The 17662-nt window shown below is 36.5% G+C and overlaps 1 protein-coding gene across 1 annotated transcript in view; it reads left to right on the top strand.

Annotated features, from left to right (window-relative positions):
• The first annotated feature begins 11538 nt into the window (after positions 1-11538).
• RBM6 (RNA binding motif protein 6) overlaps positions 11539-17662 on the top strand; it is a 103520-nt gene continuing 97396 nt past the window's right edge. Inside the window, exon 1 of the mRNA XM_012543505.2 lies at positions 11539-12027. The gene's annotated coding sequence lies outside the window, so the exon portion shown is untranslated. The remainder of the gene's footprint in view (positions 12028-17662) is intronic.

Below are 17662 nucleotides of genomic sequence, written 5' to 3'. Positions count from 1 at the left end.
AAATTTGGTCTATGAAAGATAGCATTCTTATGAACTCGAAGAATATTAAGCAACTACTTTTGGACTTACAACCGGACACATTTGGACACATAAAATTGATTATATTATATTGCAGACTCCTTTTATATTTTTGATTTCTGGTTCATTCTTGTGATTTCCAAGCAGCTAGGAGCTATGAGTTACTTTTGCTACATGTATTTTTATTGTATTTCCTTCTAGTTCTCTTAATTTGAAGTTTTTCTGTAGAGCATTTCTCTTCATTATGGCACTGAAAACAAGTTTTCTTCCTAGGGCATCAGGCAGAGGGAAGAGTTCTGGATTTAGAATCAGGAGGCCTAGGTTTGAAATTCTTACCTTGCCATATCTTAGCTGTGTGACTCTGGAAAAAAAATCCCTTTCCTTGCCTAATCCTAAATTATTTTACCCGATAAGTAATCTCTAAAGTTATCTTCAGGAAAACTCATCTTCCCAAGTTCAAATCTGGTCTCAAGCACTTCCTAGCTGTGTGACCCTAGATAAGTTACTTAATGATGACTACCTCAGTTTCTTCAGCTGCAAAATGAGCTGGAGAAGGAAAATAGCAAACCTATCTAGTATCTTTGCCAAGAAATCCCCTTCCAGCCAAAAAGGGGTCATAGAGTCAGACATCATCCAAATGACTTATCACCAAAAAGTTTTTTCCTAGCTCTCAAATGAGAAGGCAGCCTGTCTACCTATCTAAATGGTCAGGAGAAAATAACCCATGGTTGAAGTATTTTTTGGATCACAGATAATCCCTTAGGTGGACTGAAAAATTGGATGGGTGAGGAAGATGTAATTCTTGGGATCTGGCTAAAATAGGGAATGTTTCCTTCCTGGTTGATGGCTCAGCTAAGGTTAATTCTGGCTACACTGATTTTGTGTAAGTAATCTTCATTCTTTTTGCCTTAGCCAAATCTCCAGGAGTGACATGAGAATTCTTTGCTGTATAGGCTAAATACACTTGAGGCATCTATTATGGTTCTGTGGCTGGCTAACAGAGATAGGTGGAATAGGAGGTTGGACATGAAATCTGCAGATAGGGGGATTCTTTGCTCTGCTAATTTTTACCTTCTGGATTTTTGAACAAGTCATTCAAGTTCAAATTCAACATCTGTGAAATGGGAACAATAATAGTTTCTACTTTCCATAGTTGTTGTAAAGATTAAATGAGAAAATATTTGTAAAGCACTTATATAGCAAACTCTATATAAGTATTAGGTATTATTAAGACCATTTTTGACAAATTGGATTAAATGATCTCTGAGATTTCTTCTGGCTGTAAATCATATGGTTAGATTTCTGGGTCTGGATTTTGACCCTTTCCTACCTGGCCTAAAATCAGGCAGGATCTTGGTCATTGTAATTTCATTTTGTGATCATTTTGTTTATGTCATTTCACAAGGGCATTTGTGAATTTATCTACATTTTATTATGAACTTATTTTATTATTATTGTATATTATAATATATTTATTATTGCTATAATATTTCACATTATATTTTGATATTATATTTATTTAAAATATTTAATATAAATATTTGTCATATTTTGCTATATCATATAATAATTATTATCTAATTTTTTATTGTCAATTTAATCTACCTTTTTCTGGGTTCTTAAGTGTTTCTCTTGCATTGCTAAGAGACTGGGCTGGTTTGCTAAAATCCAATATATTGTTACTTTTGAAGGAAAGAGAGAAGATTTCTGGTACTGAGACAGATAATGGCAGGTACCATCCTTTTCTGACACCAGAATGGGAAGATTGGAAGTGTTATTCTCTTCTGAGGGTGGCACCATGTGGAACGTTTTTGAATTTATAGAATCATAGAAAAGATCTGAGATCTAAGAGATCATTATGAGAGAAAGTAGTCTGGCAAGAATTGTGTTTAAACTAAATTTCACTTTTTATATTGTTAAAGAGATAATTCTGGGATTTGGGATTCACCCCAATAAAGAAAGGAAAACTCAGAAAAAGGAAAATTAAAAAGAGTTTATTTAAAAATATATCAAAGTAACAACATGGGCTGATCACTGGAAATCAACAAGGGATTCAAGTTTTATTGATAACTTTCACAATGAAATAAAGATAATTTGGATAGTCCACATCAGCAAAAATGGATAGGCCATTGCATTTCAGCTTCTTTTCAAGGAGGCAAATATGTGATGTTTAACAGGTAGGGGTACAAACATTACAGGTAGAGATATGCCTTCCCCAGTAGAGCTCCCTGAATAGAACCTCTCATACTGATTTACTGATATACAGGCAGATCTAGAAACAGCGGGTCATTGAGTCAATATAAGTTTCAATAATTCCACCGTAAATTCCAAATGGATACACGATTTTTTTTTTAGTTTGGTTTTTGCATGATTTTAATATAAAAGATTATATCATTAATAGATTAGAGCAAGGTGAGAGAGGGAAGGAAACAAAGATTTATTAAGTGTTTACTAGTGCCAGGCACTTTTAAGTGTTTTACAAATATTTCATTTAATCCTTACTACTACTCTGTGAAGTAGGTGCTATAATGATACTCATTTTACAAATGAGGAAACTGAGGTAGGCAGAGGTTAAATAATTAAGTGATTTGTTTAGGGTTACATAGGTAGTAAATAGTAACTCAGGTCTTCCTGACTCTGGGCTGGGTGCTCTATCCACTACACCATTTACAAATAGGGAAGGAAATACCTTTTACAAACACACACACACACACACACACACACACACACACAGAATTCTTAACTAAAAATGAAATAGAATCATAAGAGAAAAAATGAATGGTTTTAATTATATAAATTGAAAAAGTTTTTTTCAAGCAAGTCAGTGCCAATTTGAAATGAGAAAATCACAACCTCTGAATTTTATATAATAGCACTAAAGATTTAAGTATGAGGCAAATTGAGAGAAAACAGTAGGGAACACAATAGCTGAGTAGTAGCAACAGTAATTCCATCAACCTCCCTATTCTGAAAAAATCATCTGCAGAAGGGAAACAGGAGAAAAGAGAAAGAAAAAATAGAACTAAGCTGAAACAAAGAAGAGAGAGAGGAACATTATCAGCTTCATAGGCAGAAGACAGGCTAAAATCATTAGTTTTAGCCACCTCTTAAAGGACCAAACAAAATTCCAAGAAAAGGTCTTCTCTTTTCCCAGTTTTCCCTTTTGATTCTTGTCCATTAATGGACATTTTCTTTGCCCAATTCTTTACCCAAACATTTCTGATAACCTGAATTTTACCTTAATTATACAGGATGGGAATAAGTAGATATGAAGAGAAATTTAAATGAAGGTAATAAGCCAAACCTCTTCCTAAATATTAGGAATTTTCTTATCTCAAGAACGTGAGTTGTAATTGTATTCCTAACTTTTTGTCTAATATAACTCTATAAAGCAGCAAAAGAGGGAATCAAGAAAATCTAAAACACCATTATATTCTCCCTTAGCTTAAAAAATGAACTAATTAGGGCAGCTAGGTGGCACAGTGGATGGAGCATCAGGACTTGAATTCGAATCTGACCTCAGACACTTATCACTTCCTAGCTATATGACCTTGGGCAAGTCACTTACCCCCAATTGCCTCAGCAAAAAACAAAACAAAACAAAAAACCCCAGAACTAATTGTTATAATAGAATGTGACTGTTTAAATATCTAGCAACAAAAAGGAGGAAGGACAAAGAAAGTTAACGTTATCAACATCAATTACAGACTATATAAAAATGATCCATGACCCCATCCTCATATATAAATGGTCAAAGGACATGAACAAAAAGCTCTTAAATGAAGAAAGGTAAGCTAGCCATAATTATATTTCTACTTTATTTTTAATAGCTTTTTATTTTTCAAAATACAAGCTAAGATAGTTTTCAACATTCACCTTTGCAAAATTTTGTGCTCCATATTTTTCTCCCTCCTTCCCCTCTCTCTTTAGGCAGTAAGTAATCTAATATAGGTACATATTTAGTTCTTCTAAACGTATTTCTATATTTATCATGCTGTACAAGAAAAAAATCAGATCAAAAAGGGAAAAAAATGAGAGGGAAAAAAAACAAGCAAGCAAATAACAACAAAAAAGGTGAAAATACTATGTTGTGATCTACATTTAGTCCCCACAGTCCTCTTTCTGGATGCAAATAACACGTTTATTGGAATTAGCCTGAATCATGTCATTGTTGAAAAGAGCCAAGTCCATCACAGTTGATCATCATATATGATTGTTGCTCTGTAGAGTGTTCTCCTGGTTCTACTCACTTCACTTAGTATCAGTTCATGTAAGTCTCTCCAGGCCTCTCTGAAATCATCCTGCCAATCATTTCTTATAGAACAATAACATTTCATAACATTCACACACCATAACTTCTTCAGCCATTCCCCAATTGATGGGCATCCACTTAGTTTCCAGTTCCTTGCCACTATAAAAAGGGCTGCCACAAACATTTTTGCACATGTGGGTCCCTTTTCCCTTTTTGTTCATCTCTTTGCCATACAGATCCAGTGGAAACACTGCTACATCAAAGGGTATGCACAGTTTTATAGCTCTTTAAGCATAGCACAACCATATATATTTTTTAAAATCTCCAAATAAGTGCTAATAAGAGAAATGCAAATTAAAACAACTCTTAGGTTCTATCTCATAATCATCAGATTGGAAATAATGACAAAAAAAGGATAATGACAATTTTTGTAAGGGCTGTGAGAAGACAGACATTACTAATGCTTTATTGATAGAGATTTAAAATGATTCAACCCTTCTGGAAAGCAATTTGGAACTATACTTCCAAAGTCACTAAATTGTGCATACCTTTTCCCAGAGTTATCAGTAATTTTTGGTAGCAAACAATGGTAGCAAAACAAACAAATAAGAAAGTAGGAGAAAACACAAGGAAATTTAGAGGGGGACACATATAAACAAATCAATATTGGAACTACTATGATAAATGTGTTATATACTTTAAAATTTCATAAAGTATGTATAATAAAGATACATATAAAATCTTTCTTGAATTTTATAATAATAAAATGGGTCTTTTAAGAAGAAACAAAACAATCCCTACCTCCTCAAGCAATTTTTATTATACCGAGGGAAACAACATATACATAAATAAATATAAAAATATAAAATACATTCCAAGTAAATGTAACCCATGGACCAAGCTCCTCCCAACCTCTGGGATTATATTAATTGGTTTTGATCCTTTGGGTGCCCTTCTTCCCAGTCAAGGTCTCTCTGATTTGGTTTGTAACCTTTTAAAATTTACACTGAATTTCCAAATGTTATTTATGTAAAACTCATGTCTTGGTTTCTACAGATGTGTGTGTAATTAAACAGCAGCAAATGGGATTGAATACAGGACACATTTTATTTCATGCCATAGAGGATAAATATGCAAAGGACCTTCAGGAATCCATAAACATATGTAAAAAACAAGGGACTAACATTGATAGCTTATCTGACTCTTTAAAAATATCTCCTTTAAGAACTAAAAATGAATGGAGGCATTTGGGAACACTGACTTTTTGGGAGAATCTCGAATTTCTGCAATTTTAATGAGTAAAAGAAAACAACACTGTTTTGAACACCAAGATATACATAAGTCAGGGGAGCATTGTGCCATTTATGTGAGGTTGTTCTATATCTATGTATCTGGGTGTTTACCATGGCTACTAAGTTATTTCCAGGGATGGTAAACAGTGGAAGCTAGATTGTAATGAGGGTACCACTGAAAGAATTCTACACACTGCTATGGACTTTTTTCTTTTTCTTTTTTTTTTTTTTAACTTTTCTTTCAAATTATGGACTCTTTTAGGAAATGGTATAAGTTGTGGAGGGAAAGTTAGTAACTCATTGACTCATGAGGGATGAAAGTATTGTATTTACATGACAAAAGTTACTTGAAAATGTGGACCTTTAATCAATCAATAATCTTTTATTAAAGGCCTTCTTTAATGTCAGGCATTGTGATAGTTGCTGAGGATATAAAGACAAAAGCTAAAGAATTCCTGACCTTGGGAATCTTATGAGGGAACCAACATGCATGCATTTTCTAAACACAGAGTTCTCATCAGTTTATTCAAATGGCATCTCCATGGGGAGGATGCTAGGCAACTGCTTGCCAGAGCGTTGTAATGATTGGATCATGTGTGGACATTCTAAAACTGAATCTGGTTGGCCTACCATGCTGGTTGAGAGGACTTTTTTCCTATTGCTATGTAGCTAGAATTGTTGACAATCTTCAAAAGGATCTGAGTCGGGATCACATGGTCCTTGATGCTGCATTTGCATCTTGGAGAGCAAGATGACCCTTTCATTCATGGCATGTGGTGAGGTAGTACAGTAAGGGGGAAAATGTTAGGGCCTCTTCTGGGTCCCCAAGAAATGGCCCTATGTCCTTGATCTTTTCACTAGTTATTTTCTATCCCAAGTGCAGAGAATAGAATCTTCAGCTTTGGGAATTTTAAAGGCCAGAAGCACAAGTCTCAGGAATATAAATTAGGTATTGATGGTGGAGAAAAAGAGAGATACCCATAAACTCCTCAGGGTATCCTAAAGCCTTACTAGGCAAATTTAGATTGCTTGACCCTGAATGGGGCCAAAATGTATATGTAACAGTTAATAGTATTATTAAAGAAAAACTCTATACTTTGCATTTTAGCCAGTCTTTCAGAGACAGCTTATTAATATGTAAGGATTTCTGCTTAGAGAGAGATCCAGGAGAAGAATTTTCTCTCCAGAATTATAATTTCAAGAAATCATAAATGAAAATTTCTCAAATTTTTAAAAGCCAAAGGGAGGAAGTAGCATATTTCATACTCTTTTTTTTCCCCCAATAGAATTTTGTTTTTCCAAATACATGTAAAAATAGCTTTCAACATTTATTCTTCCTTCTTCCTTACCTCCCCTCTCCCAAAGAAAGCAAGCAATATGATATAGGTTAAACATGTGCAATCCTTTTAAACATATTTCCATATCTATCATGTTGTGCAAGAAAAATCAGACCAAAAGGAGGAAAAATTAAGAGGAAAAACATTCCATAGAGTGAAAAGACCATTTCATTTATCAATCATAATTGTTAGGCAAACTCCCTCTGTTTTACCACTTTCTTACTTACAAAGACAAGGGTGGCTTCAAAGATAGATAAAAGTACAAAAGAATAGAATGGAATGAAACATAATTAACAGTTTTAATTATGAATATGAGTGAGATAGTTACCCTTAAAATGGGAGAGAACAAAATGGATTAGAATGCAAAATTCAAAAATATGTTGTTTACCCAAAAAAAAAAACATATTTGAAATAAAAGATTCACACAAAGTTAAAATGTGAGTATCTGGAGTAACAGCTATGTTTCAGCGAAACTCAGAAAATAGATAGTAATGACTATATCAGATAAGGTTACAACAACTATAGATATAATAAAAAAAGATAAGCAAGGAAATCATACCAGATACTACAAATCTTGAACATACTAAATTTTATAGAATATAGCCAAAGCAGTCCTTAGGAAAAATTTATATCTCTAAACACTTTAGCAAAAGAGAAACAAAACAATGAACCAGGCATGAAATTAAAAAAAAAAAAAAAACAAAAACAAAAACCTAGAACAGCAGCAAATAAAAAACCCAACTAAACAAAATAAACATTTAAAAACTAAAGAAGAAATTCATTAAATTGAAATAAAAATTGAATTGATAAATAAAACTAGAAGCTAGATTCTTAAAAAATAAAGATAAATAGCTAATCTGATTTATGAAAACAAAACACTTCATATTAAAAATAAAAAAGAAGTTACTATAATTGAAGTAGAAATAAAGAAAATTATTTAGAAATAATTTTGTTCAATTAATGCTAACTATAGCTATAGTAACTTAGTGCCCATAGGGCATATTGACCCTTGACTTTTGAGCTCTCCTATAACATGAATGTCTTGGAATACAAAATCCTCTATTTGGTACTCTAACCTCACAATTCCTCAGTTTACCCATTTCATATGAGATGTCCATCTCAACTACACCCAGAGATGGTTATAACTTTGATCTTGTCATTTATCTACATATGTTCCACTTCTGTGTTTGTGAATTATGATATTCCCATTTTTGAAACTCTACCTTGTAGCTTCAGAACTTTTTCTTTGCCTGCACTATGATTTCCAAATCCCTCAATTGCTCAGTTCTTTCCCAGGCCATCACTCCTGTATTACCTACAGTCTCCTCCCATCCTCATCTCATTTCAATTCTATATTGTCTTCTTGAGTACCTTGCCTCTTATTATATCGATGATATTGCCCAAATTCTTGCCTTAGATTACTCCCACAATTTACTTCTTTCTTATTCATGTGCTGCTGACAGAAAGGTGTGCTAAATAGGTTCAGTACAAATGTATATTAAATAACTTCAACTAAGCTCTTGCCTGCTGCAAGGCAATCCTTTTACAACTCTTTAATTTCTTTATCCTATTCTGTGTTCCTGAAAAAAAACTGAGTCTCAGTATTTGACACTGTAGCTCATAAACATTTAACTGTACACTATTTATTAACAATCAGCCAGCATTCTCAGTTAGCTCTTGGAAAATATATTTACTCAAATGACATAGAAAGAGAATGCAATGCTTTGTAACAAGTAGTTACAAAGTATTTCCCCCCAAAGTATTCATATTGCATCAAACCTCGAAGAAAGGTACAAAGTAGATTCCCCTTTCTTACCAACTACAATTCTAGGGAACTCATGATGAATCATGCTAACCTACCTCTGGCTCTGGATGCTAGTTGAAACACAATTTTTGGTTGTGGCCAACATGAGATTTTGTGTTGCTTTATGTTACAAGGATTTTGTTTTTCTTACTTTTTTGATCAGATGGGCAAGGGAAGTGGGTAGGAGAGAAGGTGGCTTTTTTGGGGGGGAGTCAAAATTTTGCCAAAAAAAAAAAGATTATATGTAGCTAAAATTATAAGTTAAATATAATATGTAGATTAAATGTAGCTAAAATTAGAAAGAAAAAAGTTGAGAATAAAATCTTTGTAGTGAGTTTCTCATACAATTCTCATATTTAAGATATCTAAGGAACTAATGCAAGTTTATAAGAAAAAGTGTCATTTCCCAATTGAAAAATAGTTAAAGGATATGAATGGGCAATTGTCAATGGAAGCAATCCAAGCTATCAGCCATATGAAAAGAATTCTCCAAATTACAAATAGAGATATGAAGGGATTCCAATGACTCTGGAAGAGAGTGAGGCTATAAATATATCCAGTTTTGCCTCACTTAAATCCAATTCACTAGCAAGTCAAGACACTACTCTTATGATGTCATTGGTCCTCTCTGAAAGTGAAGAACAAACAACAATCTGTGAGTAGTAGTAACTACTTTATTGGATTTTGGTAATGCAAATTCTCCTCTTTCTCCCCCCAAGTTACTAAACTGTGCTTGTTTTCTGACATAGAAATGCCACTTGTAAGCATATACCCCCAAAATGATTTTAAAAAGATGAAAAAGGACCTATATGCAATCTCTCTCTCTCTCCCCCCTCTCTCTTTCTTCCAACCCCTCTGTATGTATGAGTGTGTGTAAGTTCTTTTCATGGTGACAAAGAACTAGAAACTAAGGGGATACATATCAAATAACAGCTGAACAAAGTCTGTTATATAAATGTAATTAAACATCATTGCACCATAAGAAATGATGAAAGGGATGATTTAAGTTAGAGAAACATAGACACACTTGAATGAACTGAGGTAGAGTGAAATGGTAGAACCAGAATAATTTTTACAATAACAACAACATTGTGAAGAAAAAGAACTCTGAAATATTTAAAAACTTTGATCAGTGTAATGACCAAAAATGATTCCAGAGGATTAATAATAAAGCAGTGGAAGTGGGTACACTTCCTTACAAAGAAGTGATGGATTCAGGATGCAGAATGCCACATACATTTTACATGGTCAATATGAGAATTTATTTTGCTTGACTATACATATTTCTTACAAAGATTTTATTTTTCCTTTTATCAGTGGGAGGTGGGGAGAGGAGAATGCTGTCTTCCAGTAGTCATGAGTTGTGAATTTATCCTTTGGCCATATATTTTCTCTACATGCTTGTATGCACTATCACAAACTAAATTTATCATCTTTGGATCATCAATGTACTTGTGGGAAAGTATCCCCAAACTTTTGCAGGAAATGTTTTATACCAAGTGTTTTGTTTGTTTGTTTTTTTACCATGCTATTTTAGTAACTTTTTCTAAAAGCTGATTAAATCTGGCTGGAAAATTGTTAATAAGAAGCCTACTGGTAGGGATTTATGAGTAACAATACTGGAATCTTAGTGCCTCAGAATTATGCAAAAACTCTTGTAGTAAAGTAGTAAAGTCATCCTCTGGAGATTCCTACCTACTAATGTCCATTTGGAAAAGTAGCCCCCAATCGAGCGTTACACTGACTTTCTGATGCAAGCAAGCTGTTTGCATCACACCATGCTTATTTTTAAAAAAATAGCAGTAACAGTTGCATAGCACCTACTCTGTGCCAGGCATTTTGCTAAATGATTTACAAGCATCATCTCATATGATCCTCATAACTCCCCTTGGAGTTAGATGCTACTATCACCCTCATTTTTTTTTTTTTTAAACAGTTGAAGAAACTTAGGTAAACAGAAGGTAAGGAACTTGCTAAGGCTGACACACCTGGCGTTTGAGATCGCATTTGAATTCAAATCTACTGTTCCATCTAGCAGCCTCAAGAATAGATGGTTTAGGTATTATTTTGTGTAAGTACAACAAAGGTCCCTGAATGCTGCTTGAGTTTTGCAGTAGGGGACTTAGTAGCAGGGAGGATCATTATCTCAAGTTGTATTTCTTGGCCTTCAGAAAGGCTGTCACTGAAAATAATACACAAAGCCTAATTCTAAGTATAGGTATAGAGCAGCCGGCAGGACAAATGGAGATGGAAGGATTGTAGCCTTTGGAAGATGGGCAGCTTCAACCCCGTGCACCAGAGGCGATTGCTAATTATTGACAGAAGAAAAGGTTTCCAAGCCATGAAATGCAAGATTTGTGAGTTACTCTTACATGTGAGGGTATGTGAGGGAGAAGACACCCCGGGCTTTGGGAGAAGAATGGCTGCACCAACTTGTCGGGGTGAAGGCGCACTAATGACAGCTCAGGAGGGACAGTGTTTGTAGCGCACAGAGTCTCGCACAGGGTTAGTCCGGACTTTGGGGTGGTCGTCCCCTCCGTCCCACCCCCCACCCCCCCACTGCCAGAGCTGGCGACTTTGGGGACTGGGGAGAGCAGAGGGGGGACGCTGGCCAGATCCGTGGCTTGGTTAGAATGTAAACCGCTCGAGGGTAGGACCCGCTGTCCCCTTTTCTTTGTTTCCGTCGCGTGCGAATGCTGGTCCATTATTTGTCCCTTTGATCTTTGCTTCTTGATACATGTTTATCGGATTGAACTGCATTGAGCTGCAAGAAAAGTCTTTGTTTTAAACGTATAAAAGGCCGGGGAGGGAAAGCGAAAGGTGGCACTGAAGCCTGGAACCCTTAGCGGTCCTGCTCTACTGCGTGGGAATAGCTAAAGCTACACGGGTTTCGGGGGCTCTTCTTAGGACAGGGGGAAAAGCTTTTTAAATTGAAGGAGGAAAGGCTCCAAAACTACTACTCCCAGGAAGCCTCGCGACATCGGCGGTCCGGTATTGAACGCCATCTTGGAAACTGCATCCACAGCATCCTTCTCATTGGATGTGTTTAAGTTCCATTTACCCTCGGCTCCGTCCCTCATCTCCCTCGCTCCTCGCCCAGTCAAGGTCCACTTCCTTGCGCGGTGCACGCTGGGAGTCGTAGTCCGTGGAGCGCCGAGGTCGACTACAGTTCCCAGTGGACTTTGGTGTCGGAGGGGGCGCCTTTGTGGAGGGCTGGCGGAGCGGCCGCGGAGGGGGTTGGGAGGAAGTTCCGGTCTTTTTAGCGCTGGGTCGGTGACGGCGGCTACTGAGGAGGCGGCGACGGTGTAGCTGTCGCTGTCTCAGGTAAGGGCTCCCGATGGAACGCCCGGCTTTGGCCTGCCGAAGGGGGTATGGGGGAGAGACGTCCAGGCCGCCGACCACTCCTCGACGGCCGAGTCTGTGGGCCCGGAGAGGCCCGCGGCTCGGGCGGCCTCGTCCAACTCCCGTTCCCGAACGAGCCGAAGTCTGACCCGCCCCACTCTGGGGGCTGTCGCTGGCCTGGAGGGGGGGGGGGGGGGGGGGGGGCGGTGGCCGCGGCGTCGCCGTCGACGTCGCGGGCCTCGGGGGGTCCGGCCGCGCGAGCGGGCGAGGTTACTGGCCGGGCTTGGCCCCGGCGCGGGCCACGGTTGGCCCCCGCCGTGGAGAAGCCCAGTCTAAGCCGGCGGGGAGCGGCGTCCCTCGGGCCAGAGAGTCCGGGTCGGAGGGCCCCTTTCCGACGACCCGCGAGTTCTGAGCTGGTTGCTGGGCATTTTGAGGCTCCCCTCGGAGCTCGGGATGGAGAATCCTCGGGCCTCCCGGCTCTCTGCCCGCGGCCTTCTTGGGATACGGCAGAGCCCCCTTCGCTTAGCCTTGCCCCTGGCTCACTGGTAAAGTGCCTGCGGCTGGAGCCGGGGGTTCCTTTCTGGCAGCTTCGAAGGGAATGGAGGACTCGGGCTAAAAGTGAGAAGACTTATTTTTCTCACGGAACATTAGGACCTTAGGTTTTGGCACTTCTTCCTTTTTAAAATTTGTTTCTCATAGAACTTTACCATTCGGGGAAAACTTTTAATGGAATTTTGTACTATTCATAGTTAGAGGTGTCCGCATCTCTTCAGATAATTTTGTACTTTAATTCCGTGTTCTCTAAAGAACTTTCCAGGGGGGAAAAAAAGGCAAAAACTCAGCCCAATAAGTCCATAACTTAGACCGAATCTTCTTACTTTAAGTGATCACTTTGTCGAAACCTCCCATTTTGCAGATTGGAAAACGCATACCCAGAGAGGGGCAGTGGCTTCTATTCTAAATTAAAAGTATTCAACTCTTATATTCTTTGTTAATTATATCGAATATCTTAGAAAACTTGGCGGGTGTAGAGTTCAAGGGCCATATAATTAGAGCAGAAGACTTATCTAACGCACATGATACCAGGAGTTCACTTTGAATTTTGCTATGTTTAGATTTATTTTTTTCTATCTATTATGAAATAATGCTAATTTTGAATATTTGAGTCCATATCAAAACATGGTGATTAGAGTTGAAGGGTTAGATATTATGGCATAGTGATTGAAGTAGAGAGTGATAATAGATGTTGTCAAATGAGTTCAGCCTTAGTCACAAGGCAGAATGAACATCTGTAGTAATTGATGTAGGGTTCTGATTGTTAGTTTCTTCCAGCCTTTTCTCTAATCTGTAAGGTCTCAGGATGGCATGTTGCAGTTGTTGAAGAGATGGAAGACTTAATGGTAAAAAAGAATGTGTCAGGGGACAAAAGGGATCAGAAAGATAAGAGTGGCTTTTGATGAGGAAAGTAGAATGGAAGAGAGTTAGACCTTACTCTAAGGGAGCCTTACTAAGAACTTGCTGAGTAAACCGTAGAATCATAGAGTTTAGAAGTGGAAGAGACTTGATCATTTTAGTCCAGTTATATTATAGATAAGAAAACTGTCCCAGAAAGTTAATTAGTTTTTTTCAGCTTAGTTTCTTACTTGGTAAATAGAGAATAAAATTAATTTGAAAATCTATGAAAGTACATTTCATAAATTCATTTTATGTTATAATGCATTGGATAGTTTACAGTGTTTGTCATGGAAGTATATAACTTGTGGTAATTTTATGCATCAAATTACATTTCAATTCTTATCCTTGTCTTTCACTATCAAGAAACTCAAGCGGATATGCAATAAATATTTGTCTTAAACTGTATGATAGTAATAACTCAGTTGATCAGTCAAGCATTTATTAAGTATCTGATATATGTCAGGCAATGCTCGGGGAATACAAATGCAAAGAATGAAACAATCCTTACTTAAAGGAGTTTATGTTCTAATATGAGAGACAAGTACATACATATATAAGTATACATATGACAAGTACACATATACATACATGTACATATCACCAATATCACCAATCAGTTTGATTTATTTTTTGCCTCTGGACTTTGATGACTGTGGAAGAGAAAGTGAGTCTGACAGCTTTTCACAACTCTCACTGAAATTCAATCTATATGAAATTCAAGATATCACCTTTTGATGTCATTGGTCTTCTTTAAAAATGAAGAATGAACTACAATATAGGAGTGTGTATGTGTATAAATAGACATATTTTTCTATATATACATATCTACACATATCTATATATCCATATACACAAATACACAATGAATAAATGCATTAGCTAACTTGGGAAGAAGGATGCTAGCAGATGGGAGGATTATGTGTAGGATATTTGAGCTGAATCTTGAAGAGGGATTCTGTGAGACTGAGGTGAGAAGAGCATACTTTTCTGGGTGTGATATACAAACAGCAAAGGCTTTGAAATAGGAGGTGGGCATCTTACATATATGGAATAGAGTGAAGGTGAGAATGAAAGGGATTAATGTTCAGCGAAGTTGGACATATAGGTTGGAGCCAGGTTGTAAAGGACTTTAAAAACAAAAATGAAAACTTGAGCCTATTGGCAATAGGTAGCCATTGGAGTTTTGAGTAGGGGAGTGATACAGTTAGATCTGTATTACATTAGATGCAGTTGTGTGTAGAATGAATTAAAGGGAGAGACGTGAAGCAGAGACACCAATTATAAGGAATATAAATGTTAAGATTTGGCAAACTGATTGTATCTGTGGGATAAGAGATAGTGACTTGCTGAAATAGGGAAGTGGGGAAGGGGACGTGGGGGGGAGAAGGAAAGATGAGGTCAATTTTGGATATATTGAGTTTGAGGTGGCTATGGGACATTTAGTTTTAGAAATCTAATGGGCAGTCAGTTGGTGATCTGAGGCTGAAGTTCAGGGGAGAAACTGGGATTGGATATGTAGATCTAGAGTCATCTTCATAAAGATGTTTTTTAAACCAATGGTAGAGTGAAGAGGAAGAGAACCTGTGATGGAATTTTGGAAGCACTCCAAGTTAGGATGTTCTTTAAGTGGTTCCAAGTATCATTACATTCTTACAATAATTTTATAAGTTGTGTTTTAGAAGTTTATTGATGCTATTTCACAGAGGAGGAAACTAAGCTGGAGAGAGGTTAAATGACCAGTCAAGGTCAGATAGCTAGTATTATTGTTCAAAAGATCAAAGGCTTGGAGCTGCAAGGAATCTTGGAGGTCACGGTCAATCTTTTCATTTCACAGATAAAGAAAAGGAGATGAAGTGACTTGGCCACAGTCATACAAGAAGTATTTATGGGGGATTTGAACCCAGGTTTTCTAGATGCCAGTGCCTTATCTATTCTGCCTTACTCCCTCTCCAGGATACCGCATTGATTGTAAGGTGCTACAAACACATTGTGTTACAAACACAAACTTTGTAAAGGAAACATTTTTAGATTCCTCCTCTGTGAAATGGTTTCAAATGTTTAAATCTTTTATGTGAACAAAAGAAGTTTCCCCTTCCCTATCATTCATATATTTATAGAATCCTAATTCTCTGGTAACAGTTGTAATTTTTGGAAGACGAGTCATATAAAAATAGCTTTTGGTTACTTTATAAACATAATTCAGTTTTCTTTGTTAATTGAAGCTTCTGTCAAAAATTTTATATTTTAAAGAATTGTTTATGAAAATACATATTGAAAGTAAGGGGTATTTAGGCTTAAAAAAAAATACAACCAGTGAAGAATAATCAAGTAATACTTTGAGTCAAGTTACAGAAAAATAATGAAATACATAATGGTGTAGCAGAGTGCTACATGGTCTTTAACCATTTGATTTGACTTTAACTGCCATTGTGAACTGCTTCAGAGGAAGTTTTGTTTGATCTTTAAAATTAGCCCCATAAACCTATTATTATTTTTTGTTTCTGGAGGAAACTTAATTTTTCTCTTTTGTGATATTTTTTAACATTACTAGTGTGTCATATTTTCAAACATTGTGTTTTACTCATTTTGATTTATTTCTCTGTATAGGAATTACACGAGTACTGAACTTGGAATCAAGAACATCTGAATTCAAATCTCAGCTCAGATAGTAGTTGTGTGATCCTGGTCAAGTCACTTAATTATTCAGTTTCTGTTTCCTTGTCTGTAAAATGAGAGAGTTATTAGACTTGGCATCTAAGATCCCTTCCTCTTCTAAATCTGTGAAGTTAGCTTCTGATTTTTAAATATTCTGTGGAATCTTAGGTTCCTGTTATGGAGAAACATTGATTATATCCTAAAATTCACCTGTAGGTTAGTTAGGAACTTGCAGTACATTTTCTCATAACAATGTTTTTTTTTTTTTTTCCCTTTTTATGGTGATTAAATTTCTTAACTAGTACATAAAGTTTTTTGTTGTTGTTGTTGTTGTTGTTGTTGGCTAAACCATGTTTTCGTTTGCAGGTTCTCTAGGGACTCTCTGTGCTTTTCATCGTTGTTTATATGGGAAGGTATATTTTAAGTCCCAGTTTGAAATATATATTCTTAGCTCTGGGAATAGACACTATCTTGTTCCTATAAAAATGGTGGGCACTAGAGCTTCAGAGCCTAGTATACCCATTGCTGCAGGAGTCTTCCAATTTATCTTGTTGCTAAGGTACATGCCACAGCTAAAGAAGAGGAAGGGTGAAATATTCTATTGGAGTCCATTAGAGGGAGGAGGGATGCCATTGGGAAAAGTAAGTATAAGAAGTTGAGGGGACCCATGATAGTAGTGATCATGGTAACATATATGACAGTCTTTAGATTGCAACTGTCTGTGTAGGGAGAAAATAATAGCTCTAATTACTTTAATAGACAAAATATTGAAGGAAAGGCATAGAGAATACAAGATCCCATTGAATTTATCTTTGTAAAATATCTTTCAATTTGCTAGGACAAAATGCTGCCTTAAAAAAACTCTTAAAGTACCTCCCATGTATAGGGTAGAATCATACAGGGATCCTTAAAAGATATCATGAATATAACTTTTAACAACTCTGATTATTAAGCAAGGCATAAAACAAGGAGATGTACAATCAACAATATTCTAGCAGAGTTCAGGTAGAAGGGGAATTTCCCATAGATGATAAGAATCTATAGGTGTTTCTATTGGCAGAGATATTGTCTTGATTGCAACAAAGTCCAAGAACATTTTGAAGTCTCCTAATGAGAGGAATACGCACTCAAAAGAATTCCATGCATAGAACTAAGAGGATGAGGAATAGCTTTTGTTTAGACTTAAAGATAAAGAACAGGCAGGAAAATTTCACAGTCCTTTTAATGATTCCAAACTGCTTGAAACAGAAGTCTTTGTTTTTGGTCTGGGTTTGTCTGGGACAGTTTTGACACAAGTTTTGAACCTTTTTTTTTTTTTTTTTTTTTTTTTTAAATATACTTTTATTCAAAATGAGAAACTCATGTTCCCTGCCAGTGTTTGCTGCTCTTGGCTTCTAAGATATGCTTCCTTTCCCTCTGTAGCTGAAGAAACTCAGAAATAAAGCATATTTTCCTTTGTTGGAAAAACTAGATGTATTTCATCAAATAGTACCCTGAAAACTTTAAT

Source organism: Sarcophilus harrisii, chromosome 1 (assembly GCF_902635505.1).
Source record: "Sarcophilus harrisii chromosome 1, mSarHar1.11, whole genome shotgun sequence".
Taxonomy (NCBI): domain Eukaryota; kingdom Metazoa; phylum Chordata; class Mammalia; order Dasyuromorphia; family Dasyuridae; genus Sarcophilus; species Sarcophilus harrisii.
This window is presented reverse-complemented; position numbering and strand designations above follow the sequence as displayed.